Here is an 18,893-nt window from a genome sequence, read left to right as displayed (position 1 = left end):
CTTATTGTTTTCAATGATTGTATTTTCTAATTTAGCTTCTGTGCTCAGTAAATTTTGTTTTATTCCTTCAACTTCGATCTTTAACTCGTTCTCAATAAAGGAATTTCTAAATGTCTCGGTACTGTGCAACAGGCTTATGGTAGATGAATTTATAGACTCAGCGAAGGAACAATTTATTGAGTCATTTGAGTTAGACCTGGGTAGTGACCGTTTTTGTCGAGTATTTTTCGTACTGTCACTTAAATTTTTTTGACTTGATGTGACCATATTTTTCCGTAGGGTAATATTTGGATTTTGAGTAATAGTTGTCTGATTGCGTAATTTGTCATAGCAAATATTACATTTCCACAATCGTTTTTTTTCAGGCTCCATCAGACGAAATCGTTGAATGGAAACATTAGCGCATTCCAGATCATATCGATGTTCGCAAGTTGAACAGGTTAAATTCTCCCGTGTTGACATCGACTTTTTACATTTACTGCATAAAAACGACATTTTGTGATATTTATTCAAAATTACACACTCAAAAATAATTTTCTTGAGGCTGGATACGAACTCGGGTCTTCACGATGTGAGTCCGAGTGACGTACCATTAGACCAGAAGTACACGTCGCTCTTACGTCAAAATTATAAGTATGCTGCTGTGGGAGTGTAGTAATTTGTAACGGGTAGGTAGTTCAACCGTCAAACATTCAAAACAGAAACGTTAGATTTTTATATTTAAATTTAAACACTGTATCACTATCTAATTATTCATACATTTTATAATATCTTTATAATGCTTTACACTGTATATTTTTAGATGATAATAATTGTCAAATTGTATTTTTTTATCCGTTATTTACATATAGATATTTATAGTTTAAAACACCACTATTTGATAACACACAAGCGTCACAAACGATATCACTTCTTAATTGTCACATAACACAAACGTTTTTTATATTTTTATCGATTATTTATAGGTTTAACTAATTTTTAACAAAAATAATTACTGGGGTGATGTTTACATGGGTGCGCCATCTTCAATCATGAAGGACGGAACTACTTTACCTATTGAGCAACATGCCCAGGAATACGCCGATTATTTCCAGTCTATTTATGGGGAGATTCCCCCGCGACTGGATCCAGACGCGGCAGCCCAAAATTCAACAGACAGGGGCACAAGGGTGCATATTGGGCAGCTCACCCTAGGTGAGGTCAAAACTGCTCTTAAGAAGCTAAAGCCTAAGCGTTCAGTAGGGCCAGACGGCATACCTCCCTTTATAGTTAAAGATGCATGGATGGTGCTGGCCAAACCATTGTGTCATCTATACAATCTGTGTTTATCAAGTGGTACATATCCTGAAGGCTGGAAACTGTCAAAAGTGACTCCAATACCTAAGGGCTCTGCCAAGTCAAACGTAAGCGGGTATCGTCCTGTCGCAGTTCTGTCTACGTTTGCGAAGGTCATGGAATCCATTCTTTGTGCAGCTATTTTTCCACAAATAAGTGCTCACCTTAGTGAAGCGCAGCATGGGTTTAGGCCTGGTCGTAGCACAGACTCCAACTTACAGGAGTTTCTAAACTACGCTATTGAAGAGCTGGATAGTGAAGCGGGAGCCCAAGTAGACGTGGCCTATCTAGACTTTATGAAAGCCTTCGATAGCGTGGACAATGACATCCTGTTGCAGAAGTTTGCGATGTATGGCTTTACCCCGCGATTGCTGAAATTTTTCTCAAATTATCTGAGTGGGCGTAAGCAATACGTGGAGTATAGTGGGTTCACTTCGGATCCCTATAATATATATACGGGAGTAAGCCAAGGAAGCAACCTGGGTCCATTAGAATTTATCATTATGATAAATGACCTGCCTGACGTAGTTGGTAATGCAAAATGCTTACTGTTTGCAGACGATTTAAAATTATATCTGGCAATAAGACAAAGAGAGGACGGTGAACGTTTGCAGGAGGACATTGGCAGGGTTGTTCAATGGAGTAATCATAATAAGTTACCCTTAAATGTGGAATAGTGCGTCGTAATGTCTTGTACAAAAGCAAAAGTACCTGTAATACATAACTATGATATCGATGGTAAACTAATAGTGCGAGTGACATCGATCTGTGATTTAGGCATTAAAATGGCTCATGACCTTAGTTTTAAAGATCACATTGTAGATGTTTGCGCCAAGGCATTTCGTAACCTAGGATTTGTACTCCGAGAATCCAAAGACTTCGAAGGTACGGCTACAGTGCGTACTTTATATAATGCGCTGGTAAGAAGCAGATTGGAAAGCGGTAGTATGAATTGGTCTCCCTATGAGGCTAAATATAAGTCGATGCTCGAAAAATTACAAAATAAATTTCTGAGGTACTTATATTTAAGGGAGTTTGGAGTATACCCGTACTTTCCTCTCATGTATCCTACATTATTTGTAATGGGTATGGCAGGTTACTATAAATTAGAGGTACGACGGGATGTTGCTCTGGGGAAGTACGTGTTTAAAGTCTTTCGAGGAAAACTCACTAATATCACCATGTTAGAATCATTAAAGATAGTGGTACCAAGCAGCAGACTTCGACGGGGCCCTAGAGCAGATTTGTTTAAGGTACCGGTAGCTAGGACTAACATGCTTAAGTTTAGTTCATTAACAAGGGCCATTGAAATACTAAATGAAATATCACATAATCTAGATTTGTTCATATGCTCATTGACTGAGTTCCAGAGAGTAGCGTTTGAACTACTATGTCGCAAGTAAGATTGTTGTGATTGATTGTTGTTGTTGTGATTGTTTTTTATGATAATTGTTCTTTCTGTATAATATCGCTATCATTATCGCATTAGGTTAAGTGAAACCTGTAATGATGATGTTTTTAGCTAATAGAAATAAAAATAATAATAATAATAATAGATGAAACGTTTCGGAAGTGTTATCAGTCGTCACGGTACTATTGATGACGCCAATCCCAGAGGGCCCAGAATCATTATGGTGCAGATTGCTACACTGCAGGCGGGATGGGATGAAGCTTGGCACAGCAGAATTGACGGAGAGTGAGTCACTTATAATCCCTCTTTTTCTCGGTGTCTGTATGTTAGCAATATTGCGTACTTCTTGAAGTATTACAGTATGACTAGACAGTAACTCACCCTGTGCCTTCAACGACTGCGCCTGCTGGATGATTATGTCGTAGCAATCATCCAGGTTCTTCTGCATTCTCTCCATACATTTTTCAAAATTTGCCACAACGATCGTTAATTGGTCTTTTTCAGTCGCACTTCGGGTCTTTGGAGCCATTTTTATTGTGAATTTTGTTTAAATTTGGTGAATATGTCAATTACTAATTAAATAATGTCAAATATATTAATGGAAAATATTAATTATAATTAAAATATACAGAGCAGTGCTCAACAGCTGTTACACCGCAAGCGCCACCTAGCGGAACCAAACGAAACTTAACCAAACGAAAGGTTTTATCCGCAGCCGCCGCTATTTTCGATCCATTAGGACTGTTAGGTCCTATAATAGTGCTAGCCAAGTGTTTTATACAACGCTTGTGGAAATTGAAAATTAACTGGGATGAAACTCTTCCTCTCGAATTAAGTAACGAATGGAAAATATTTTACAACCAATTACATATGTTAAATAAACTAAGAATCCCAAGACATAATACTAATTCAAAATTATAACACTATAGAAATTCATGGTTTCTGTGATAGTTCGCTTGCAGCATATGGAGCCGCTATTTATATGCGATCTATAGAAAGTTACGGCAATATACTTGTCAATTTACTTTGTTCGAAGTCAAGAGTGGCACGCAATGAAACAATACCTAGACTAGAATTACGAGCATGTTTATTGTTAGCAAAATTGTACGAAAGGGTACGTTCCGCTCTCAAATGTAACATAACTACGAAATATTTGTGGTCAGACTCAAACGTAGCGTTGGCGTGGATCAAATCAGACTCGAATAAATTGATAACCTTTGTAAAAAATAGGGTTAACGAAATACGAAAAATAACAGAAAAAAAAGATTGGTACTGGGTTGCTTCCAGCGATAATTCGGCAGACTTGCTAACAAGGGGAGTACTCGCGGACAAGTTACTCACTTGCGCCCTTTGGTGGGGAGGGCCAACCTGGCTATCCAAACCAATAGACCAATGGCCGTCATGCGAACAATAAAACAGAAAATACAAATTTAATTTTGTCAAGTGAAAGTCACTGTAATATTTCCATAAATATAACAATTAATGATTTTATAACACATCTATTCCAACGTTGGTCAAGTTTAAAAAGATTGACACGTTGTTTTGCATTTATTTTGAGATTCATTCACAATTGTAAAAACCCAAATAACAAATTAACCGATGCCTTATCAGTAAAGGAGTTGAATGACTCACTGAATAACCTAATCAAGTATGCACAGATGCAGTCGTACTATAACCAATATAACTTACTAAGTAAGGGCAAGCAATTGCCTAAGTCTTCAAATCTATTGTCTCTAAATCCTATCATGGATAATGGAATCATGAAAGTAGGGGGTCGTTTAGAGTTATCAAACTTTACATATGACAAAAAACACCCTACAATATTACCACGTCATCACATACTTAGTGAAATGATAGTAGCTGATTATCATAAACGACTGCATGCGGGCCCACAACTGTTGTTATCAACACTACGTGAGAAATACTGGCCTATTCATGGTAAGCAGTTAGTAAACAAAGTCGTGCATCGATGTATGACTTGTTTCAGAGCCAAACCAAAGATTGATGTACCTGTCATGGGTAATTTACCATCATCAAGGGTAAATCCAACGCCTCCCTTCATTGTAACGAGCGTCGACTACGCAGGTCCTTTAACTGTTAGGGACAGGAGGGGACGCGGATTTAAGGCAAGCAAATGCTACATTGCTTTGTTTATTTGCTCGTCAACTAAGGCGGTACACGTAGAATTAGTTACAAACTTAGAGACTTCTAATTTTTTATCCGCTTTCAGGCGATTCATAGCTCGTGGAAAACCGAGAGAAATGTTAAGTGACAACGGCACAACATTTCAAGGAGCCAATAACGAAATCATAGAATTGTTTAACTTTCTAAATAATAACTCGAGTGAACTTATAACCTCATGCGCTCATGAGGGAATCATTTGGAAATTTTTGCCTCCCTACACACCACATATGGGTGGGTTGCATGAAGCGGCGGTAAAGTCTTTCAAATATCATTTGAAAAGGGTAACAGACAGCGCCATCTTTAGAGTAAAAATAGAACTTTACTAACGCCTTCTCGTCTAGTTGTTAAGCAAGTAATACAGCGCAACGAGACTAGGGGGCGTTAGTAAAGTTCTATTTTTACTCTAAAGATGGCGCTGTCTGTTGACATGCTGCCACCACCTAGGTAGTCACATAGGTATGCTACTTAAATATGTACTTGGATTCTAAATATTGCCATTATTGACCATAGATAGATATTGCAAGTTTACCACATATGTTTATGTATAATATTTATAATTTAAGACGATATCTGGTACGCAAACTAAATTAGGTACTACAAAACTTGTTATGAAATTATTAAGTTCAAATGAAAGCTTGTTTGTCAAAGCTTGTCATGAAATTATATCAAGTTCCAATGAAAGCTAAACATTTAGGTACATACAAATTATTAGGTACTAAAAAATTAAAAAGTTGAAAATTAAAGTTAAAGGAAATGTATCAGTACCTATGTAAATGACAAGGTTTATGGCTTGTGGTATGATCTAACCTATTGTGTTTATGATTGAAACAACATACAATAAAAGTTTATTAAATGGTTCGCATAGTTGAATAGTACTTAAGTAACTAAATAAAACTAGGTAAATAACTAGATTAATATAACAAATATAACTCGGTAAATATAACTAATCCAGTCCATCCAAAGGCAACGGGCATATATTATTGAATGCACGTTTTATAACTCCTCTTGCCGTTTGAATTTCCGCTACTCGTATGGTGTTGTCCCTTCCCGGGCAACACCCGATGATCTTTCCCATCCTCCACTGGCTCGGTGGCAGTCGGTCTTCTTTTATTAGCACGATGGTGTCGTCGTCGATGGTCCGTGTTGTGTGTGTGTGAGCACAATCACAAAACTCAACAGGAAAGTCAATTAATCTTAATTCAGAATTTCAGTAATTAGAATATAATTTTGTTTGTTCATTATTTCTATCTCCCCAAATAATTGTATTTATACTACAATTTAACCTTATAGCTTTAGGCTTAACTAAACTAAGATTACATTCAATTAACAAGGGAATGTGGTCAGACCAGTAAACTCCATACAATACAGACGCACTTACTATTGTACTCTTCGCTGCAGCAGTCACAACACAGTGATCAAGCCAGCGATGACACCCGTGCGCGCCACTCACGATAGTGTATGTGTTCGAAGGCAGTAGTTCCATATCTATACAAGACCATAACTGTTCATCACAAAAATTTTGTAACTCAGACAGAAAGTTTTTACCTACATGAGCATTAAAGTCTCCGAGTATATATGTCGTGGCCAGATCATAGAATTGACCATTTCATGAAATGATCGACCATTTCATGAAATGGTCGTATTTCATGAAATGGCCAACTTCAACTGACCATATCGTTTAAACGTCAGCGTTTAATGATATTTCCATCCACGTTTGGCCATATCATAAATGTAGGGTGTCCATGATAAGTGGTGTAATAAAAACGCGAAATAAGGTAGGAAATAATGTATTACTCTAGTACAAAGTACAAAAATGTTTAAAAGTCAAATAAAAATTAAAAAGTCATTTTCGATTAACGGAGTGTTGATGTAGTTGACATATACGCCGTAATTGCATCTCGCTTTGAAGTCGTCGTCATATTTTTTGACACTATTTCATGTCATTGGTCATCATTCAGTATACTTTTCGTGTGTAAGATAAACATACTGGCGGCGTAGGGGTGGCCCATCTGATCGGCTGTCAAATCTGTCAACCGCGCAACATCGCGCTCCGCATTTGACTCAGATTTTAGTGATAGAATTGCAAAATACTTCGTAAATGTATTTGTAAAGTGAAGTTCGCATAGTAGTGCACCTGTGATAGTGTTATCTCGGAGTGAAACTCGCGGAAAGACGCTTAACAACACCAAATAACGAAAGTGCAAATCAGACAAATTTAGAAATACCCTCATCATTGTGGCATTTTTTGTGAATTGACAATCAGTCAAGATGACAACCGATGTCACTTGACAAGTCTACCTCAGTGTTGCCATTTTAAGATTTAAATCTCCCGAAATATATATAAATATAAAAAATGAATGATAAAGTGTACACTCAACAAGTTTTTCACAAAAGCTTCTTTGAAAACAAATCGAATTTTTCGCTCGACAAAAGAACACAGTCATTAGAAAATGTGACAAACGACGAAGTAGTGGATAATGAAATTGAAAATGCTGCCTCGTCACAACCACAGCCTCCTTCGTGGCAACGACCTCTTGGCAAGAAGCGCAAGATGGGCGAAAACTCATCCCCCGTTTCTCCCACTATACAAACTGGAAATAGCTTCTCAGACTTACCACTGGATGATGACGGCAATCACGAAAACACCGCCAAACCTAACAAACCGCCTCCTATAATTTTATATGGGATAGAAGATGTAGATGAACTAAATAAACTCATCATTACTGTGATTGATCCAGCAAACTACAAGTTCAAAGTAGTAAACAAAAATCTACTTCGGATAATGGTTGATTCAGCTGACAACTATAAAAAAGTGATTGATCTGGTTAGGCAAAAGGGACTCATCGGTCATACCTTCACCAGAAAAGAAACACGATGTTACCGTATTGTTATTCGTAACCTACACCATACAACTCCACATGATGCCATCATAGAAGAAATTGAACGAACTGGAAATAAAGTGAAGGGAGAAATTATTAATGCTCGTTATGGTCCAGATAAGAAGCCGACTTCAACCTTCTTTGTTAACATCGAACCTGGGGTCATGAACAAAAAAGTGAAAACGATCGAGTACGTATTTCACCAAAGAGTAAAAATAGAAGACCCTCGCAAACAAAATACAATTGTTCAATGCCATCGATGCCAACAATATGGACATAGCAAGAATAACTGCATGAGACCGTTCCGCTGCGTTAAATGTGGTGATGGACATAAAACCTCTGATTGTCCCAAGAAAGACAGATACACGCCTGCTAAATGCGCACTCTGCAGTTGTGACCATCCCGCAAACTACAAAGGATGTCAAGTCTACAAAGAAATCTTAGCCAGGAGAACAAAGACCAACCCTTTTGCCAGAAGGCAAAACAATCAAACGGCACCAGCACCACCACCAGAAACTGCTAAGTCAAAGCATGAGTCAGACTACTTAGCTCCTCCCCTAAGAAATCACCTTTACTCAGATGTAGCTGCAGGTCGTAGACAGGAAGTTCCCACCGTGTTGCCTGTAAATGACAAGCAATCTACACTTCTGGAAGAACTGTTATTAAAACAAAATGCCAAACTTGATATTCTCATTCAACAAATAAGCAACTTAATAGGGCTTATGACTACAATGATCGCCAAAACGAACTCAAAATGACGTGCTTGCGTATTGCAGCCTGGAACATAAATGGTCTCTCCACACATATAGATGAACTTGAAAGTCTAATAACAACACACAAATTCGATGTTATTCTAATATCCGAATCACATGCAACAACGAGAAGCTCCTTCAATATCAGAGGCTACTGCACCTACTTCACGCCGCATCCAGATGGTGGTGCACACGCTGGGTCCGCTCTGATAATTAAATCTAACCTGTAACTGCATCTCGCTTTGAAGTCGTCGTCATATTTTTTGACACTATTTCATGTCATTGGTCATCATTCAGTATACTTTTCGTGTGTAAGATAAACATACTGGCGGCGTAGGGGTGGCCCTTGGGCCGCACCCTAACCTACCGTTATGCCTTGTAAAAATTATAAAAAAAAGGATTATGATAATTTAAATTATGACAAAAACATTTATGCGTTTTAATAGAATCCCGTTTCAAGTAGTTAATGCCATCTGCGGCAAATCTACAATAAGTCACATCAAAAAAAAAAAAGAAATTTTACGGACATCGTCTATATTTTTCTTTTTTAAAATTAATATCTTTGCATTCGCAGTTTTAATTAAGTATATCATATTTTGAAATCCGATAATAGTCCATTGATTTACGTAGCGTGGTCACTCGACCTTCATTATTTGCCATATAACCTAAAAATAAAAATAAAGTTGCTGTCTACTGTTAATACGAGTTTTTCTTTTCACCTTAGTGTCAAAACATTGCTTCACTGCACTTTTATCTTGTATTTGCTCATTATTATTCGTATTATTCGCGTTCACACAAGAATAATTATTGTCCGCCGCCATTATGCAAAACATAAACAAAGCGACACCAGCGCCACTACCGGTGGATAATGTTACTATTTTACGATATGATCGCTAACGTTTGGCCATATCATGAAGTAATCATGCATTTAGTTGGTCATATCGTTAAACGTTTTGTGTTCATTGATCTGGCCAAACCACATCATGATGTGGCCAACGAATGTTGTTCTATTTCATGAAATACGACCATTTCATGAAATGGTCGATCATTTCATGAAATGATCAATTCTATGATATGGCCACGATATATACACGGTTTCAATATCATTGCTCTCAATTAGTGCACTTATTTCACCTAAACATTCCATAAACTCTGTAAGGTTTTTCTCACAGTCAGTTGGCATATACACCGACACAAATAACACCGACCTATCGTTAAGCTCAACACAAATAGCAACCAGACGCACACTACTACATAGTAGCACGGTCACAGACGAGAACGCAGCTTTTCTCCACAGTAAGGCAACTCCTCCAAACGGCCTTCCCATGAGAGGACCATTCGAAGAGTCCATAGCAGATTTGCCCGTGAATGCGAAGTCGCCATCGATGTTTCCCAAAAACGGTAAGTCATGTGAAAAGAGCCATGTCTCTTGTAACGCTATGACATCCGCAGTGTGACAGAGTCTTCTCACACACTCAACTGAACGTTGCACATTCTGGCAGTTAAAGGTAATTAGTTTTGTAGTATCCATTATGTATTTATGTTAGCGCGCTCATTCGAAGTACTACCTTCGCTTTTTCTATTTCTACCAAAGTCAACGAATCTTCTATATGCAACGCCATCCGGCCAAAAGTCGTCTCTCATTACTAAGTCTAACTTATGCTTGGGCACATACACTTTAAAAGCATTGTAATCCTTGTTTATTTTCATAGACATTTTCTTCACCATCTTGATAAAGCAAGTGCGGGTTAACATACCTATTATTTTTGAAGTTTCTGGCAATTCTCTCTATGTCGCCGGCAGACCGCACGACGTGTACCTTTTAATCATTATCTTGTTTTTGGTTTTCCATAGTAAAAAGGACATCGTCGGGCTCAGCGCTTCACGGACATATACTTTATTGAGTTTTTCTTCCCCTATTTCTTTACCGGTGATATGTGTAGCCTTCGAGGCCTCCAGCCAATGGTCACGGCTATTATCACGCAGTTGTATAATGATTGGTATAGGAGAGGTTTCTGCTCCTTCAGCTGCCGATGTACTTCCGTTTCGAGCGAACTTTTTCTTCCTGCGGGCTCTGATGACGTCATCGGGCTTCTGCTTTAGTAGGATGCTGACCTTTTGAATTACTTCCTTTAAATTTTCATTTTCTTTTTCCATAATTCCACATATTTCCACGTCGTTTTGTGATTGCGTCTGCTCCATCTTGTTAATTTTTTGTTCTAGAGTGTCTATTTGTAATGATAAGTTTTTGTTCCTATTTATGGTATCTTTATTTTGGTTCTCCATTATTTTAATTCTATTTTCGTATTCTTTCATTTTAATTTCGTAGTCGTCGATTTTTTTAGAGTAGAAATCGAGGGTACTCTGCAGTTCATTGCGGATTATTTCTCATGTTTCTTGTATGAAAATCGCCAATATTTTGTCTTTATCGTAAAAGCCACTTGATTCACATCCTTCCTGCTCCAAATCCTCCTCTTCTGGATCCAGCAGAATGCAGGAAATTCGTTTCGGTTTCGTGTTACCGCTGCAGTTTCGAGGTGGTAACGGACAATGCACTTAGTTGATCGGTATTGAGCGATGCACAAGATCCATGTAGCCACTTATTGCATTTACTACACTGCACTCCCGGGTTCTTATTTGTCACTAGTTTAGCACATTTTCCGCATTTAACCATGTCGCTGCCGTTCGCGCTGCGCTCGCGCTGTAGGTAAATACAATAGACAAACGTCCGACCGCGGTCGATACGAGCGACGAACTGAAGTAGCCTTTTGGCGCTTACGTAATATTGCCTTTCCAGTGACGATATTATGTTATAAATGTCATTGTTTAATTCCCATTCTATATCTTGAAAAGTTTTGCGAGATAGAATATCAGCTTCATAATTATCTTTTGTATTTATATAGGACGCCAAAATTGTTAATTTACTTTCACACCATTTCCATATTTCTTTTGCGATTTTATTGAGATGTCTAAATTGCACACTACCCATTCTATTAATTGTGGCAATAGCTGTGATGTTATCTAACCTTAACAAAATATCACAATCACATAATTGGTTAGCAAAACATTTTAATGCGAGAAAAGCTGCCTTCAATTCTAACTCATTAATATATAATTTTCTTTCACTTTCTTTCCAATAACCAAAACTTTCATATCCATTACAATAAGCACCCCAACCGGATGTAGACGCATCAGAGAAAATTTCAATAACATAATTCTGACATTTCAATGGCATATACCCTTTATCTATATGATCTATCCACCACATGAAATCATTTCTTATATTATCTCCGGTCAATGTAATTTCTTGTTCGTAACTGTGGTTATCTAATAAATGTACATATTTGAGATATTCGAATTCTTTGGTATACTGGGTGTTAGTGACATCGTAACGAATACTGAGAGGGATGATTCAGACCATGATTCTGAGTTAATATCTAGTGGAATTTTCCGTCGCAAAATTCATGAAATTTTGAGTTTTGTTTTTAATTATTTTCAATTCCATATTGTGTTTTAAGCTGCATAGAACCCAAATTTCAATAAAAAAAACAATAATGAGAAATTTTCGAAAATCTTCAATGTAATGGAGACAACAATTTTGCGGTAGTTACCCATAATCAGCTGCTCGAACGAGTTAACGGCCACACGCACCACGCGCCGCGCGCCCCGCTCCGTACGACCCACTCCGCATGCCCCGCTCCACACGCCGGCGGCAGCGCGGCGGCGGCGGCGGCGGCGGCGGCGGCGCGGTCTACAAAGTAGGCACTACTAACCGATCCTATTTCTTTATCTGTCTATCGTAAATTATAAATTTATTTTATTCTTTTTCTTAAATGGACGGATAATCAATCGACAGGCATAAAATTTATGGAATACACGTCAATTTTAAGCAGAAATCTAAAACAACCGACAGAATTAAGTTGACAGCACACGTCAAACGGTTTGCATACCAGCGAGATACTTTTTTGATTCGGTCGGGTTATTCATTCATTTACTCATAGGAATCGGGGCCATTATCTACCTAAAACAGTTGAAACAGTAAATAATTGTATTCTTTGTTGTCATTAGTATAACTAACAACCAACTAACACAACCACCACAGATTAGGAAATTAGTTACCTACTACGTCAACCATCCACCAACTTAGTAGGTATGAAAGTACCTACGCAAAACCTCGCTACACAAAAATCGAGCGAGATCGCGTCTAGAATTGGGCGGACACTCCGCCAGTGTTGCCAATCGATATTCTATCAATAGGTACCTAGGATAGATCTTTTAGATCAATACTTACCATTATTGTTACAAAGCAAGTTGTAAGTTATCGACTATCGGTAGTATCGATCTAAATGTACTATCACTACTTTCGATAGTTTAGACAATTTTCAAGTTCAACAATCGATAATCTACCTATCGATAGTTCGGCAACTCCGCCGCGTAGGCCATGTCGGCATGTTCAAAGAAAAAATTGTCCGAGAGGAGTGACCTTATTTTTTCTTGTTACATGTTGGTTCCGAGGTAAATAAGTACTAAGTTATTCGTGGTTTTAAATCTCATTGTTAAATCATCAGTAAAGAACTAATTAAACCTATCCTGTTCTGTGTACAATATTCATGTAACGGCTACGTACTTACATAAGTACCTAGTAGACGGGAGCAACGGCTTACTAATTTTAACTTTCTCACCATCAGGTAATGTCATAATCATTTTTTCTGAATTATAAAGGAAACCTAAATATAAACATTGAGTTTTTGGCGTTAAAGAACTTTTTTCAAAATTCATACTAATATTATAAATGCGAAAGTAACTCTGTCTGTCTGTCTGTTACTCTTTCACGCCTAAACGGCTGAACGGATTTTGATGAAATTTGATATGGTGATAGATGATAACCTAGAAATGGTCATAGGCTATAAATAATCACGCCATCGTTCTTAGGGGGTAGGAAGTAGGCAGAAAACTGAATTGAGTTAGTGATTTTTTTATGGTTTTTGCTAGGAGTTTTTCTCTATCATGCCTAAACGGCTGAACGGATTTTGATGAAATTTTGTTAGGTGATAGATAGTAAACTAGGAAAGGATATAGGCTATTAATATTCATGATTTCGCACTTAAGGCGTAGACAGTAGGCAGAAAACTAATTAAGTTAGTGATTTTTAATCGTTTGTTTTATAAGTTTATCTCATTCACGCCTTAACGTCTGAACGGATTTTTATAAGACTTGGTTAATTTAAAGACAGCATCCTAGGCACGGATACAAGCTACTTTTTACGGCGGAAAAATACCTCATTCCCTCGGAAATCTAGCGTGATCGTGTTAAGAAGTGCATGACGCCATAGCTACTGAAATGATTTTGATGTTTTTTTTTAAGCTGAGTGTTACTAAGACTTCAAGTTAGTATTTACTTCACTTCTCTATATACTCTCTATCACGTTTCTAACTTAGAGGGTAGGTAGGCGCCATAATTTAGGGAATACCTACTAATATTATAAATGCGAAAGTAACTCTGTCTGTCTGTCTGTTACGCTTTCCCGCTTAAACATCTCAACCGATTTTGATGAAATTTGGCATAGACAATCTTAAGACCCTGAGAAAGAACATAGGCCTTTATTGCGAAAAAAAGGGATGAAGAGGTTAAAATAGGGGTTGAAAGTTTGTATGGGATATTTTGCGTACGGCTGTGCAGCATGGTTCAAAAAGGCATCTATTGGGACCTACATTACGGACCTAACTAAATGGCTTGCATGATAATAACGGGAGCTATGTCGTCCACACCAACCTTAGCAATGGAGGCGGCGCTAAACCTGCCTCCACTCCATCTGTACATAAACGGGGAAGCTAGAATCGCTATGCTCCGAGCTAAGGAAAGGGTTAAGACGACATGGGGATCAACTGTCATGCATGACTGACCCGGTTATGGCGATGCCCTCAGACGTCATGGTCGGGACTCATAACTTTGTGAGGTACTTCAAGGTGGTAATACCAGAGAGAGAGGAGTGGTCTAGAACTGAACCCTTGCCCTTTCCCAGTGCGGCGACTGAAGTAGACTCATTACTCACTCTAGGAGTGTATAGATAGTCTGAATAAGTTGGGGGCCTCAAACTCGGTAAAATATGTGTTACTCCGTGTTTTATATTATATATTTGTTATTTATTTTATACTTGTTACTGTGGTGTCCCTTTATAATAAACGTATCTTTCTTTCTTTCTTTAAAATTAGGCTGGGTCCCAGGGCACTCTAACATTAAAGGCAACGAAATTGCTGACGAACTTGCGAGAGAGGGATCGGGAACAAGTCTAATCGGGCCCGAACCCTTCTGCGGGATCTCGAAAAGCACCTCTAGGTATCATCTGGGGGTGCGACTAGGAAATGAATCCAAAGAATTTTGGCCCAACTCAGTTGGCCTGAAACATTCGAAGCAGCTGATTAGACCTTTTTCTAAGAAATTCTCATCAGAAATCCTTACTCTTACTAGGGGGCAGGTTAGAATTTTAATAAGGGCCTCATTTTAATTTTAATAAGGCTCACGGGGCATTGCAGACTCAATAAGCACCTACACAAAATGGAGCTGACCGAGTCTCTTTTATGCAGATTCTGCTTAGGGGAAGATAAGACGCCACTACATCTGCTGTGCAGCTGTGAGGCTCTCATACATAGTAGAAGCCGTATACTTGCGGACTACATAATGGACCCCCAGGAAGTCGTGCAACTTTCTTCCAAAAAGACGTTGGATCTCTTCGAACGGATCGGTCTAGAGGAGAATTTTTAAATGTAGGGATTTAGGTCACAATAGATCTGACATAGAGATTCTAGCTTCTCCGATTATGTACAGATGGAGTGGAGGCAGGTTTAGTGCCGCCTCCGTTGCTAGTTTGCATTTTAGGTCCCAACAGATGCCCTTTTGAACCATGCTGCACAGCCGTACGCAAAATATCCCATTCAAACTTTCAACCCCTATTTTAACCTCTGCATCCCTTTTTTTCGCAATAAAAGGTACCCTATGTTCTTCCTCAGGTTCTTTCTCTGTTCTTTCTCTAAAGATTGTCAATGCAAAATTTTATCAAAATCGGTTGAGAGGTTTAAGCGGGAAAGCGTAACAGACAGACAGACAGAGTTACTTTCGCATTTATAATATTAGTAGGTAAGTAGGTTTTCCCTAAATTATGGCGCCTACCTACCCTCTAAGTTAGAAAAGTGATAGAGAGTATATAGAGAAGTGAAGTTAATACTAACTTGAAGTATTAGTAACACTCAGTTTAAAAAAAAAAAACATCAAAATCATTTCAGTAGCTATGGCGTCATGCGCTTCTTGACACGATCACGCTAGATTTCAGCGGGAATGAGGTATTTTCGCGCCGTAAAAAGTAGCCTGTGTCCGTGCCTAGGATCCTGTCTTCAATCAATCAATCAATCAATCAATAATACTTTATTATTTTTTTCTGTCTTCAAATTAACCAAGTCTTACAAAAATCTGTTCAAACGTTAAGGCGTGAATGAGATTAACTTTTAAAACAAATGATTAAAAATCACAAATTTAATTAGTTTTCTGCCTACTGCCTACGCCTTAAGTACGATATCATAAATATTAATAGCTTTTATCCTTTTCTAGGTTATCATCTATCACCATACCAAATTTCATCAAAATCCGTTCAGCCGTTTAGGCGTGAAAGACTAACAGACAGACAGAGTTACTTTTTTTTTTTTTTTTTGACGTGACTTATTGTAGATTTGCCGCAGATGGCATTAACTACTTGGCCGGACAAATAGGGAGCGCTGAAGGCTCTCACCCGGTACAACGTTTAAGACAACAGGCCTGAGGGTGCCCAGTTGGGCGCGAACCTCGGCTCAGGGCGTCGTCTGAGAGGAAAAATATTTGAAAGAATTAATCGACCCTAGTGGGTCGATAGCGATAAGCGCTGAATGAGGGAAATCGTCGACCACGCCGGCGGGGTCGGTATCGGGGTCCTGAAGTGTTTGGTGTCGCGAGCTGATTGGCTGCCTCTATGGCTAGAGTCATCGGGTCGTCGGGATCGTATATTACGTCCTTCGGACGCCGATACTTTTCCGTACCGTCCCTAAGCGGAATGTACTCGGAAGCCGCAACTACCAGGGGATTTGGGTGGTGCGGAGCAGAATCGAAAAAACGTTTGGAAGCTAATTTGAGCCATTGGGCAATGGTTGGCAGACCTAGGTCAATGTGCAGATTTTCATTGCGAAGGAACCACGGAGCTCCCGTGGCTTTCCGCATGAAACGATTTTGTATTACCTGTAGACGGTGAATTTGAGAGGGACTCGCGTGAGCGAAAACTACCCCTGCATAGGTCATGATCGGACGGATGCAAGTCGTGTAGATTTTCACCTTATTCCTAAGGGACAATTTACTTCGCTTGTTAAGGAGACAGTGAAGACGGCCCATTACAAACGCGGCGCGATCGCGCACACGTTTGATATGGGCCTTGAAAGTAAGACGTCTATCTAAGACTACGCCGAGATATTTGACTTGCTCCTCCCAAGGGATCGGCTTGCCAAACATCGTGATGACTTTAAGTTGACGGCGTGACCGTGGCGTGTTATAATAACCCTTTGAAAAGTACACCGCTGCACTTTTCTCCGGGTTTACCTCGATTCTCCATTTGCGAAACCACTTGCCCAAGGCATTGGCCGCGCGTTGGAGGATTCCGGTCATCATACTCGACCACGGCACGAAGAATAGATGGCTGTATCATCCGCAAATAAAGCTAATTCGGTATTAGGGGATTTGGGAATGTCACTAGTATATAATGAAAATAGTAAAGGGGAGAGGACGGAGCCTTGTGGGACTCCGGCATGTATCGGGTGCGGTGACGAGAGCGTCCCCTCCACGCGGTAGCGAAAGGTTCGATTTGAGAGGAAGTCTCGTATGATGTGCACGAGACGGTCTGGCACTCCCAGTGAATAAAGCTTGTAGATCAAGCCGTTGTCGCCACATCGAAGAAGAGCGCTCCCGTAGCGACAGGTTTTTTTAAGTTTAATCTACTAGAGATATGTTCAACAATACGGTGCACTTGTTGAACGCAGGAGTGTTTGGTTCTAAAACCAAACTGCTCTGGTGGAATAAGACTATTGGATTCGGCGTAGTCCCGTAATCTAGCAAATATGAGCCGCTCATAAACCTTCCCCATGGAATTGAGGAGACTTATGGGGCGGTAACTCGAAGGTTCGTTTTTAGGTTTCCCAGGCTTTGGTATACCAATTACAATTGCTTCTTTCCACTGCTGTGGAAAGACGCAGTTGCTCAAGGCGACGTTGAATATTGCCGTTAGTAAGCAGATGAGGGGAGCACCGAAGTTATTAAGGACACGAGTGATCAATCTTCGGTATACCCTCGAGAAACCCTAAGCAGAATAAAATTGAATTTCTAGAACAACATATATTACATCTACAACAGGAGATAGAAAGATATAAACAAGAATTTATGAAATTAAACAGAGATATAGATGTCCTAATAATCCTTCTGAAAAACGCGTCAAAAGATACGACTGCAAGCCATAAGATAACTCATAGTGGGAAAACGACCTTGGAAAACACCAGCGTGTCCAAAGCAATTCACTCTGCGGATTGGGGCAAAGGAACCAAACCAAGAATTTTAATATATGGTACCCGACAATGCGTAGGACTATCCTCAGCTATGATCAATTCCAGAAGAAGCACCAAACATGAAAACTACGATATTTTTGCACAAATAAAACCTGATGCGTTGAGTAATACTATACTAAACGATATTCGGAAGGTCCAATTACAAAAAATGGATAAACTTATTATTTGTGTAGGTGAACACGACCGTATATCAAATCCTGTTAACAGAACTGGAAAAATGTCTTAAAACTTTGAAAGACCATACTGTGATAGTTTTGCAAGTTGTTAGTAACAAGTCAATTAATGTTTATAATCTTAACTATAAAATTGAAGAGCTTTGTAATAATTTCTCGAACTGTAACCTCATTTACCTCACCCAAAAAAACTCGATGAATGATATTTGTTATAAAATTAATTACGTTATTGACTGCTTGGACTACAAATGTAAATACTTAGACTATAAGGAACTAAAGAAGCTGATATATCGCAACAAACCAAGCCACATGTTAGACACAAATGGCAAAACTCTTAAAAATGGCACTATACCATATTACTTTTCTATCCAAAATGCGAAGCGGCTTGCAAATAACGAATCTATACAAAAATCGGTAAAGCTAGATAGGCCAAAAAAGGGAACTATACCTTTTTATTTCTCAGAAATGGATAGGAACAGTTTTTTTCGACCTCTCAAAGAATGAAAAATGTAAGACATATTTTACTGTTT

This window comes from Pectinophora gossypiella, unplaced genomic scaffold (genome assembly GCF_024362695.1).
Source record: "Pectinophora gossypiella unplaced genomic scaffold, ilPecGoss1.1 Pgos_56, whole genome shotgun sequence".
In the NCBI taxonomy this organism is placed as follows: Eukaryota; Metazoa; Arthropoda; class Insecta; order Lepidoptera; family Gelechiidae; genus Pectinophora; species Pectinophora gossypiella.
The sequence above is the reverse complement of the archived record's forward strand: the minus strand, read 5'-3'. Positions refer to the sequence as shown.